This window comes from Agelaius phoeniceus, chromosome 6 (assembly GCF_051311805.1).
Source record: "Agelaius phoeniceus isolate bAgePho1 chromosome 6, bAgePho1.hap1, whole genome shotgun sequence".
Taxonomy (NCBI): domain Eukaryota; kingdom Metazoa; phylum Chordata; class Aves; order Passeriformes; family Icteridae; genus Agelaius; species Agelaius phoeniceus.
The window spans coordinates 12,600,931-12,613,614 of record NC_135270.1 but is presented as its reverse complement, the minus strand read 5'-3'; the positions used below and the strand labels follow the sequence as shown (position 1 = coordinate 12,613,614).

General features: G+C 44.7%; 1 protein-coding gene across 2 annotated transcripts in view; it reads right to left on the bottom strand.

Moving 5' to 3' along the window:
* Positions 1 to 11,350, bottom strand: part of DENND2B (DENN domain containing 2B) — a 153,869-nt gene extending 142,519 nt beyond the window's left edge. For both annotated transcript variants that reach the window (XM_077179835.1, XM_077179836.1), the window contains exon 1: positions 11,045 to 11,350. The gene's annotated coding sequence lies outside the window, so the exon portion shown is untranslated. The remainder of the gene's footprint in view (positions 1 to 11,044) is intronic.
* Between the last annotated feature and the right edge of the window lie 1,334 nt (positions 11,351 to 12,684).

The following is a 12,684-nucleotide window of genomic DNA, read 5'->3' as shown; positions in this document are numbered from 1 at the left end:
TACGTAACTTAAAAATATTTGACCAAATGCAATCCATTTACACAAAAGTGAAATTTGAAAAAGTTGCAGCAAGGTTAGCTTCAGGGGACTCAAGGCAATTCAAACAGGCAGCACATATAAAAAACTAGCAGAGTTCCTACAGAATCCAGAGGACTGAGAAAGAAATAAGGTTATTTGAAAAGTTTTTTCAAAGAAAGAGATATCCAAAACCCAATTTAACCTGAACCTGAAAACTTTAGAGCTCAGTAAATGTGCAAGAGAGACCTATACACCATTTCCTATTAGGTGGCTGCCAAACAGATTTGTTACCCATTTAATAAAGCAGTAAAATAAAGTATTTATGTAGCATGTTTAACTGTAAGTATATTGGTAGCATTCTGTTTAAATGAAAGTGTAACCTGATAGATGCTACAGTTCCTGGACAATGGGAAATATGAGGAGAAAAAGAAAAGTCAGAAATCCTGCTGCATCACAGAAAAATAGCAATTTGCACAGTGCTTCTTTAACAGGCCTATAAAACCTGGATGTTTGAGCCTCTCACAAGAGTGCCTGGCTGGCAGATGGTGAGTCCTCACATGCCTCAGAGGGTCCAGCTACTCGGAGGGAGCAGTCTTGAATACCCTCTGCTGGGTCACACATCATTGCTATTCCTTCCTTCAGGGCTTCACCCCATACTTGGCAAGGGAGCAGGGCTGCAGCTCCTTCCAACATCAACACCTTCTCTTTGCTCACCAGAGGTGTCGGCGCAGAACAAACACAAGTTTCAGCCTTCACAGGTCCAGAGCTCCCCGAGCCACATGCACTGCTCAGGCTCACTGAAACTCTGCAGGAAAATTGCCACCACCCTTCAGAGGGCAATTTCAGCCCATCACAACCTTTCCAGGTTCCAGAAGAAATGCAGCAAACTGCAAAGGTACGTGTCATAAAAAACAGCTAAATATAAACATCTGGTTGCTTTTGCTTCTTTAATGTGCAGATCTCAGGAACACGTGGGGAGATATCAGTTATTATTATTATTATTATTATTATTATTATTAAATTGTGCCTTCCTATTGAACACACAGGGAAACTGAGATTCCAGGTAATGGAATGACTTAGAGGATTTCTGAATGAGTGAGCAAAAAAGCAGCAACTGGACAAGAGATTTGCTAGGTAGTAACTCTTTACCCAGATTTATTGCTTTCTTTCTTTCCACAGAGATTGTACTTAGTTGTTATGAAAAATAAATTATTCTCTTTTGGAAAAAGATCAACATGTTCCTCCTCATGGGTGATTATTCCCAGAGTGGTTAAAAATCAAAGGAAGAAAAGTACAGAAATACCAACATTACAGAGCAAACCTGTGTTCTTCCAAATGTGGGAACAGAAGAAAAGCAGGTATTTTTGGGCCAAATTGTTTTAAGAAAGAGGTATTTCTCTGTTTCAACAGAGATATATCCAGACACATAGAAGTATCTTTAATACAAGGAAAACACTGAAACAATATGTTGCTGCCTTTTGCTTGCACATTCCTAATGTGAAGGTCCCAAGCTCCCTCTAAGAGGAGCATGTGGATGTTTTATTGTTAAACAATTAGGCCAAAGCCACACTGAGGATTTTTGTACTTGGTTCAAACTAACTTTAATGGAAAATGAGCCTCTAATTATCATAAGTGACTTAGAAAACCTCAGCAGGGTTGTATAAAAAGCCAGAGCATTTTTTGTTCTATTTGAATCTAACCTAGTCAAGGCTTTATAGAGAGCTGAGGACTTACTAATCAAGATCAGAAACTGTGAAGGTAGAATGGGTCTTTTGGCCTTCATTCCCTGGTCAAAATGAAATTTAGCAATAAATGAAACATCTGTTGTGATAACTTGTGTGTCAAAGCAAATCTCTATTTCCATCCCTTAAAAAGGGCTAATTTAATCCACATACAGAAAGCACTGTTTGAAATATTTGTGAAAAGAAATGGGTAGATTAATATATTTTGAATAGCCATGATAAATATACTCTACATTAGATGTAAACCTGAGCTGCACGCTGATGTACCAGAAACTATCTTTGCCTCATGGCACAGGTTTATAAAGAGGGGCAGGATGGGGATAGTAGACACAAAACTGCTTCCTTGTAACCAGAAATAATGGTTATGACTAAGACTCAAAAATTAGACATAAGTAGAGAAAGAAGAACTCATCCTTTCCAAGAAAAAAAAAAAGTATTAACATCATATCTCTAAATATGGTCCATTAAAAATATCTGAGATTACACAGACAAGAAATGGTATTAAAAGCCTACATTTTCCTGATAGTCGTACCACCCGATCATACACTTCTTGAAGAAAAGTAACTCCACTTAGAGTCACATTTTATGTTGTGGAGGCAGGTGGAAACCATTTGAAGCACTGAAGGGCAGCATCAATATTGTCATCTCAAAAGCACTACTCTGCGTGCTTGTACTTCAATACAAAAGAAAATGTTTTGCCTCACAATATATTTCTGATTTTCCTAGGACTTACATTGAAAATGAAAAAAAAAAGGGTTTATCTGTTCCCAGAATTATCTTCTCGATCTTCTCATGTGCACTGATGCTTCCCTCATCTACCAAAGTCAGATGCAGCCTTTTATTCATTTGTTCCCATTTTGTTCAGAGCTTTTAAAATTCCAAATGAAAGATGCTACTCTGTTGCTATAGCTCATCATCTTTCTGCTGCTATCTGAATTCAGCTCCTGCTTTTTATTGTCATTTGCCCTACTCCTAAAAACCACCAATCTTAGTTTGATTCAGGGACCCTCATCATTCAGGTTTTTTAAATCCACATGATAAAGCCTAGAGATGAAATTAACCTTTTTCCATTAGACCCAGTATAGAAATACTCCATTCAGTCTGTAGAAGTTATGGAGGTAAGTCTTCATTGTGTATTGAAAACAAAAACTTAGATATATATATATAAAAATATAAAATCTCATTTATGTCAATGAATCCTGGATCAAAACATCTCTCACTGACTATCCAATATTTAGGGTTATCCTAAGTCTCCACAAAAAAAAAAAAAGTTAACATGTGCTTGCCCCTAACTCTTTGCCAAACTAGGAGGTGAAAGTTAATAAAAAAAAAAAAAAGGTAGAATCAGAAACAATTTGAAAAGTTGCAGCCAAAACTACAGTGCCAGGTGAGGAAGAGGTGAGCAGACACTGCTGGGATAATTCATGTGGCCCAAAGCAGCTGCTCTGTGTGGCCTCCACCCCAGCTGACCTTCCCACTACATGTTTGTCTGGGCTGGACAGGCAGATGTGCTTGCCAGCCTGCCCTGCTGCAAAGCACATGGGAAAGGGAAAAGGAAGTTTTTAGTCCAAGACAAAGCACTTGGCTATGCAGGGCTGGATTCCTGCTGTTTTAGCCATTATCCATAGGCTCATGAATATACCTTACATATTTGAATTTATCACATGAGTATGCTACTTACCTTAATTATCCTGCTTCCAGAGCACACCTCCAAGCCCAGTGGCTCAGCTGCACTTCCACAGAGCAAAACTGTCTCTCCAGATTTAAGAGTAGGCCAGATTCTTTCCTCTATCACATCAGTCTTCCCACAGTAGTTCTGGGTCAACACCAGTATGCCAAAAACCAGTCAGATTTGTCTCACGCTGTCTGTACATAATAATGCTCTCTACTACAAAAATGATAATGGATTGAATGTGAACCATTAACCTTCAAAAGAGAAGCTGACTTCACTCAGAACAGCAAGAAATTTCTCCCATCTTTCTCACAGACTGTGCTTTTAAGCTAGGTATTATCTCCTGTCATTTTTCAGTTGCCAGAAATACCACAATATACAAAGATCTACACAACTGAAAAGATAAGACACACACAGGTCCCCTCAGCCAGATATCCCAGAGTGTTTCCCCCTCCAGATGCAATCTCTTGGAGGTGAATAGGCAGACAGTGTATTTGTCTCAACTTTACCTTCCACTGTTATTCTCTCTGGAGCATGTGCCTGTCACTGCAAACTCCACAGTTCTCTCACTGCTTGGTTTGGGAGACAGAGCCTTAGCTGAACTTTCACCAGCTTCTCTGCTGGTTTCTCCAGCTCACCGATAACTGTCTCACAGGGAGACAACCCAATGGCAAACAATGCCAGAATTAAAGCTGAAATCACAATTAAATCTTATGTGATGCTCTTTAACAGCACAAAGCAGTGTGATACCTCTCTTGGCATTCTATTAATTACAAATGTCAATATCAGAACAGACAAACAAAGGGATATGTCACCAGCAGCTCAAGAAGCTGCTATTACAGATTGTCTATGACAGACAAGAAGCCTCAATGCTCACAAGTGGATGAAGAATTTGTCACCATTTATCCCCTTTCTAGGGCTTAACAAATCCCAAGCCACAGTGGAAGTGGCATCCACAAAATAGGTCTCCCATCCATCTACAGCTTGGAAGCAGCAGCACAAATAGAGATTATGGCACACACAGAGTTCATTACAGCCCAGCTGCTAGGCTTGGAGTGCTTTCAGAGGGAAGCTAAGGGCTAAAATGAGAAAGAAGAAAAGCAGAACACTAAGGAAGAGAAAAAAAAAACATTTCCCTGGGAACTAACAGACAACCTTCCCCAAAGCACAAGGATTTAGATGAAGCCTTACTTACAGGTAAAATGGCAACAGTCTGTGAGCCCTTACCTCTCCTGAATTTATCTTTTCTAGAGAGTTACCTGTGTTATCCAAGTCATGCAGCCACAGGAAAAGCAGAGCAGGGAAAAGAAGATTATCCCAAGCTCACCTTGGCACTGGATGAGAAAGTAGCTCTGCCACCTGGCAACATCCCCCTTTGCTTCCCAGGCCTGAGGACATCTCTGGAGAGAAAGAGCAGCTCCCCTGCCAGCTGCTCTGCAACTACAGCAGCAAGAACAGTGCTGCTTCAGAGGCTAATAAACACTGGGCCAATCAGCAGCAAACACCTCTGCACCAATCCTTAGCACTGGGAAGGGAAGAGCTGAAGCACAGCACCTGTGAAAGCAGGGAGGGAGGCTTGCAAGGTTGAGTAATGACAAAGCCACGCAATCAGGATTGTGCCATTAAAACTTGCAAGTACCCCGAGTGTCCCAAGGGCTTTCTAACAGGTGACAAGAAGGAGACAGCATGAGCTCCCTGTGCTTGTCCTTGTTTTTCCCTTTAGTACAATTAAATGATCCCAGATATTTACTCATTTCCACAGGAGAAATGGTGATGGATACGTCCATAAAACAACAACAGAAATATGCACACTAACCTAAAGCTCTGTGAGTTGTATTGATGAGAACTGAATGCTATGTTATGATTTTGGAGATTGTTAAGTAAGAAATCTTTACAAACAGCCTTCAGGGAGGTGTAGATGATTTTATGCCTCTTCCTTATGATTCCTTTTTTTCCTTTCCTATCCTGTTCTCAACTTTCTATCAAGTCAGTAATTTCTTATACAGTTTGAGTGGCACAGGTGATGCTCTGCTTAAAGATTAAGTTAACAATATAGCAGGAATATAGCAGACAGTAAAAACACAAGCCGTGGTATGGAACTGCAGCCTGATTTGCAACTTCACAGTGGAAATAATCAGAGCTTGCTGATTATTTGGTAAGGTTTTGCACTTTCTTCATTTGCCATATCTTCAAAACAATATTCCTGGCTCATAAAGCTCATTTGAACAACACTGGATAACAGGATTTTGTAGGCCTGGAGCCAGGATTAAGATATGAGGCAAACTGGAAACTTGAACCATTACAATCCTAGTAGCCCAAATGAGAAGCACTTTCACACAGTGAGTCAATCAATATGTCCCATTTCTTTGTGCCCATATAGAAAGAAACATGACTTTAGGCCCTTTCCTGTGATTTCAAATGATAGAAGTTTTCATCAGGACAAAGGATCAAAATCATTAGAACTCCTCATTAATTTCACCCCCTATTGCAAAAACTATTTGTACTCCTTCAAGTTGAAAGGAAAAATGTCAAGAGACAGCTTCATCTCCTAACTTGAAGGACTTCCCAGAACAATGAGCAGAGTCAATGTCTGAAACATCTGCTCCTCGCTGAGGAAGGCTTGCAAGATCTTCCAGGCCAGCCCTCCCAAAAATTTTGGTCTCTGCCCTAGTACTTGGAACAGCAGGCTGAGCAGAGTGCTCTGCACAGTGCTAGTCAGTTAGCATCTGTCCCCTGTGATTGTGACTGGGTGTCCTATGAAGACTACTAATCTTTTTCCTAAGGGGAAAAACGCAAACCAGTAATTCAGTGTGACAACCTCATCAAAATGATAAAATGAATTATGGCTTTAAAACTTTATGCAGTGACTGTTTCTAATAATGTGGGAGTTAGAGAATAATGTTAAAAGTTTCAACTCAAAGACCTGGTTTCCTGTGCTGGCACCAGTCCTAACACTGAATGTTAACACATTAAGCATTCTTACATCTTCATTTTAAAGAGCAATTAGGAGACAGATACACTCACACTGGAATAACATCCCGTTCCTGTGTGTGTGAACACACACAGGGTGCACTTCCTACAGAAACCCACTGTGCTTTCCCTGAGTCCTTCAGGACTTCTCCACTTGCAAAGATCACTGAATTCTCAACTACACTGCAGCAGCTGACAGCTCTGCAGCCTACAGACACAGCTCCACCAAACATGTCTTCAAAGAAGGGGTGAAGGAGGCATTAAAAGTGAACACCTACTCCTGTCCTGTGTTCCTCAACCTACCAAGCCCATCTCCAACGTCAGAAGCTCACAGCAGAATGTAGCAAAAGCACTGGCTGTAGGAATTAGACCATTCATTTCCCCAAACAGCTTTAACTATCTGAGAATACACTCCAAGTTACATTGCTCTAAACATGGTCACTGTGGATCAAGCTAAGGCAGGCCAGACTCAGCTGGCTGAGAACACAAAGCTCCAGACCTCAACTGATGAGTAAGAACTCTTACTGTAACTCACTGCAGTCACCTCTAGCCCAGAATAGTCTCCAGTTCTCTGCAACTAAACTATCCTGATTGTCTAACTCTGATTGTCAGCAACAGCCCCAAATATGAACACACAATCCCCACACAAGAGGGTGGGTTGGCCATGAAATGTTAACTACATGTTAATGTAGTAGCTGATTCCTAGCCCTACAGTTTGTAGTAGTGTTGACTTCAGAAAGTTCAACTGCTAATGGAGAACATATCTTTTAGGCTCAGTCCTCAGTGAATAAAAAGTTTCTAGTAAAATCTGACAGCTGCTCAAAGCCTACAAGAATTAAAAGAGGATTTAAATCTGAAACTCCATAAGCAAGCATCCCCATTGCTCCAATAAGTCTTAAAATCTTCTGCACAATGAAACAACAAGGTCCAGGGAAAAGGTAGCTACAGAGAGAGGGGAATCTCCATCATGGCCCCTCTCTACCAGGGCAGAGCTCTAGGGCAGCATAGGAGACCAGGATTTACGGAATCTGGACAGGATTTATGGAATCTGCACAGGACATCATAAGTGGGCAGGACTTCTCCTCCATGACATTTAACTTGACAAAGCTCACCAGCATGAGGCATTTCTACATGAAAAAAAACCCAACAAACAGGAAAAGATTTTTCAGTCGAATAAGGGATAAAAATGATGAGTACTAACTCTCAGATGATGTATGTACACCCAAAAAACTTCCAAAACTCTTCCCAAAAGGGGGAATTTCAGGTCTTGTAGGGTGTGACTCTCCAAGGCTTGGCAAAGCCACTTATAACCTCACCAAAGTTCAATTTGACTAAGAATGTTTACAAGCACAAAAACTAGGCCAAATTGAGAATGTAAATATTTGGATTCAGTTCCCCAAACTTGTCTCTGTCTGCACTGCCAACTAAATCCCAACTGCAGACCAAAAAATCTGAAAAGCAACAGTTGCACACACTTTACAGCACACAGACAAAACCAACACACATGGCACTCAGCAACAGAAAAAAAAAAGAAAAAGAAGGAAAAACCCCCAATTCGTAATCTAAACTAAACTTATTCTAAACAAGACATCAATGAAGTTTGGACCAAAAATCAACTCTGCTATCATTTCATACATTTTGAAAGTCTGATCAGTCCAGATGTTGGTCCTCTGCCCTGCAGGAGCCTGGGTAACATTAAACATTACTCAAGACCTCATAGACAACATGATGTTTGTAGCACACAGTGGTAACTTTGACCTAAACCACATTCTCTTAAGCCATCCAAAGCAAGGACTTCCATTTCTCAGGCAGATGAACTGAGGAAAGACTTCTCTGGAATCACAGTAATTTATTTGGCAACCTCAGTCCCATATTCCCATATTCAGAAGTGCTTTAGGAGCCCAGATCACCTGGAGTTCTCAACACACATTATCTTTTCTTCCCTAGTTTTACCCCTGTTCTTTTAGGTGTAGATAAGAATGGCAACCATGGATTCATGCAAGGGACTTTTGACCTCCCACAAACACAGATCCCAAGGGACACACCATATTCTCAGCTGCCAGTTCCCAGCCCCTCTTCAAAAGTGTCAAATGCCTTTTGGTCCTACATTTCCATTGCAGATACTCACTGGAGGAAATCAGAGAGCTGATGGTGTCATTAAGACCAGCATTTTTGTTGTTGTTGTATGATAAGAATTTGGGCATCCGTACTTCCACTACAGTAGACTAACAAAAAAACCCATCCTTTCCCTCTTCAATTAAGCAGGAAAAGCATGAATCTGGTTCTTTTGCTTCACTCAGCTGTGGGAAACTTGGGTTTACTTTCCAGTTAAAAGCAGGCTCTTCAATGTACTTCACAGTGACCTCTTCACAAGGGGCTTGTATCATTTCTTTAAATGCCCCTACACTAAAAATAGTTCTGCTTCCTAAACATGAGTGTTTAGCAGTTCCAGGCATTCTGAGATCCTGCATACCACTTTAATTTTTTTTTAAACTGGCAACATTTATTTAACCAGCAATTAAAAAAAAGGAGGCCCAGCCGCCCCAGTGATTCTTCCCAGAGGGTCTTAGATGTTTATGAAACACAATGAAAACAATAAAGTGGACAAAATCATGCTATTCCATCAAGTCCTTGGCAAGACTTCCCAACCAAGAATAAATTGGCATGGTATGTTATAGTCAACAGATTACACAATGGTTTACAGGGTCACCAATAATAAGGGGTCACACACTCCTTAAAGAGATACACTGTACATGAAGGCACTTGCTTAAAGGGAAAGAGCAATGCCTGATGCTGAGCTTCTTGGAGCACATGCTGGCAGCCACAGCACAAACCTGCTGCTGGGGTAGGAGAGGACAGAAGGCACCTCTCCCCCTGAGCCAGGAAGGGCAGTGACTATGCCACACAAGCTGGCTGGGGGAGTTTAGCACCCTGAAGGGAGCAGCACAAAGCCAGGCCAGGCAGGGCTCTCTTATTTCTGCACACAAGAGGAGAACACATGCTACATCCTTCTAGGAGCAGGACAGTCTCCATGCCCCAGGGAAGTCCAGCACCACCATCCCTGTCAACCTTTTCCAAAAGCCCCTTTCCTCACTCCACACTCTTGAGGAAACTGGTTCCACCCCAGAAGCAAGGTATCAGTTCCATGTCAGTCTTGTCACCCTTAACAGTGCACAGACTGTAGCTAATTTTAAAAGGTGCTTGACTGTACTCCTGGGTAACTTGATAAAGACATCACCACTGCTATAAATGTGTTGCAGTTTTATTTTAAATAACTAATCTTAAAGAAAGAGAGAAATGAATGGTCAAACTCATAAATCTTACTCTTACATATCAACTTGGTAACAGATTTCCACTATGTCACCTGCATAACCTGATCACTACAATGCAAGTTAAATTTTGGTGCTCCTAAAACATAAATTATTTCCTCAAACCTCACCCTAAATGCATCATACTCCTACCTTTGCCCTGTTAACTTACCCTTCCACTATATGGAAATTTTCGTCCACCAGCTATAAATTAATCATGTATAAACAAAACATTCTTAAGTCTGACAGGCAAATCAGCCTCACTTCAATTCATCCTATCATCAAAAAACAGACTACAACTAGGAGTTCCATCCTTCATCTTCCATGGGGTTTGATCACTCCAATTTTATTGGATTATTTAATATATGCCTGAAGTTAAGTCTGACTGGTCAGCATAAAAATGAAAGAAAACCTATTCCCCAAATCAGCACAGGGTGTAGAAAATGCTACCACTGACATACTCCATGCTTCATTCAGCTTGACTACTAAATCTGAAGTACATTTGAGTGATAAAACTGGAGTAAACACAAGAAGGCTCTCTCATATGTAACCGCTACTCTTTGATTGCAGTGACCTTAGTAACGCAAACTTTGGGTACCAAGCCAAGAGCAGGACATCTGATTTTCCCACCAAGTGAACTGCGGCACAACTCCCTTAGCTCTTCAGCCAAATCTGTCCTGGGATCCTAAAGTCTTCCGCCGGAGTCCAGGTGGCTCCTCTACACTTTTCAGCACGCACGCAAACACCGCAGCCAGCCGGACAGACGATGCGAGCGGGCTTTGGAAGGGAAGAGCCGCAGCTCCCGTCTCCCCAGCTCAGAGCCCCACGCTGGGCGCGCTGGCTCCCCATCCGGAGCGGAGTTACCCCGCTCGGGCCGAAGTGGCCCCGCGGGCTCTGTCCCTTCGCGGGCTCTGTCCCTCCGCGGTGCCTCTGCCCTCGCCACCCTCGCCAAAAGCAGCGTCCCGCGAGGCACGGCGGTGGCACCAGCGCGGGAGCCCCGGGTCCCCGCTCCGCCCGTGCGCAAGGACCCCCGCCCGTCTGCGCTCCCCCGGGGCAGGGCAGGGCAGGGTCCCGCAGAGATCGCGGGGCCGGCCCGCACCGGCACGGCCTCCGGCGGCTCCGCTGCCGCGGGGGCTCCGCGCTCCGGGTGCCGCAGCTCCCGGCGAGCCCCCGCCGCCGCCGCGCATCCCCGGCCCGCCCCGCTGGCGGGAAGCTCTCGGTGCGCAGGGACGGCCACCCGGAGCACGAGCAATCGCTTCTCCCCCCAGTCCTGCTCCCCTGCCCGGGTCCCCGCAGGCGACCACCGCCCGGCAGCGCGCCGCCCCGGCCCTTACCGAGGTGCGCAGGGATGCGCTCCCTCCGCCGGCCGCCTGCAGCCCCCGTCCCGCAGCCCGGGCGGTTGTAGCTTTTTTGGAGAAGCTGGGAAGAGGGAAAGAAAGGGGGGAGGGAGGGGGGTGGGAAGGGACTGAGATCGAGGGAGAGAAAAGTATGCAAAGGCAGGAAGTGGAGACGGCCACGACCAGTGCGGGAGATTAATGGGAACCAGTCACCCGGCAGCCAACAAAGAAACCTGCTCCCCCAGCGCAGCGCAGCGCAGCCCGGCCCGGGCTGCAGCCCCGGGCTGCCGAGCCTCCGCTCCCGCCGGCCCCGCGGAGGGGTGGGCACCGCCTCCCCCAGCCCCAAACCCGGGTCCCGGACAGGGGGAGGGAGGGGAGCAGCCAGGCAGGGCCGGCTGGTCCGCGGGGAGATGCGATGGGCACAGGAGGAGGAGAGGATCGAGCCCCCCGGACTGACAGCCTTCCTCCTCACTCTAGCCCGGAGGGGCGATACCGCCCGGTTTTTATTTCAAACACCCCGAGCTCTGGGCTCCTCTCGGGCAGCGCCGCTTGCGGGGCAGAGCGGAAGGAAGGAGGAGTGCGGGAGGCGCGCTTCCTGCGCCAGGCGCGGGGCAGACGGCTCCCGGAGGGGAGCTGCGAGCCGGGGAGCTCCCGGGCCTTTCCGAGCACTCACAGCACCTGTGGAGGCCGGGGGAGGAGCGGGGTGGCTCTGAACCATTCGTGCCGGGTGCCTCGGTTCCGATGAAGCCCCCCGGAGCAGCTCCTGGCAGCAAAGTGCAATGCTCAGCTCGGGCAGCGCAGCCCAGGTGTCCCGCTCGCTGGCCAGGGCTCCCCAGAATATCGCGTACCTGGGGGGAAGAAATCCCTGCACGGCATTGTCTGTGCGGGCCACCTCCCTGGCACACGTGTCCACGGCTTCCGATGGTTTGGCAGATGAGAAACCAACCCAAAACTGTTGATATAAAATAATACAGAAGAGGCAAGATGCTAGTTCTTAGCAGGACCATGAGTACGGCAAAATACAGAGACTGCTCCTATATCTTAAAGTGTTAGGTAGGCATTGATAAGACAAGTGACTTCACAATAATTAACCAAATGATTCTAGGTACAGAAGAAAAATAAAGAGCAGCATGTATTCTGCAATTTGAAATACAAATTCCAGCACTACACATTTCTGGAACTTTTAAGCACTTTCTGACTTTCTTTCCTTTGACTTAAATGGAAGCAAAATAGCATCAGGCAAATGCTTATGATCTTTCCTACTCAAGGATGCTTCCCTGAGCCGAGAACCAAGTGCTCAGGATAAACTATTCCTGGCTTTTGCCACCTTACCAGTAAAATGAAATTCATTGTGCTCAGGATAAACTATTCCTGGCTTTTGCCACCTCACCAGCAAAATGAAATACATTGTCTTCAGATATTCTGATCCATCAACCCACACAACAAGGAATTTGGTGGAAATGCCCAGCATTTCACAAACCTCCATTATATTTCAAAAGAATGAATGTACAGGAAATAAGGGTAACTCTCATCTGGATTCTGATGTGAATGAGTGTTTCAAAGCAAAAGCTATTTCAGCTGTCAGCCTTCTTGGGACAGATGTATTTACTCAGCTGCAAAGGAGTACTGTGTCACCA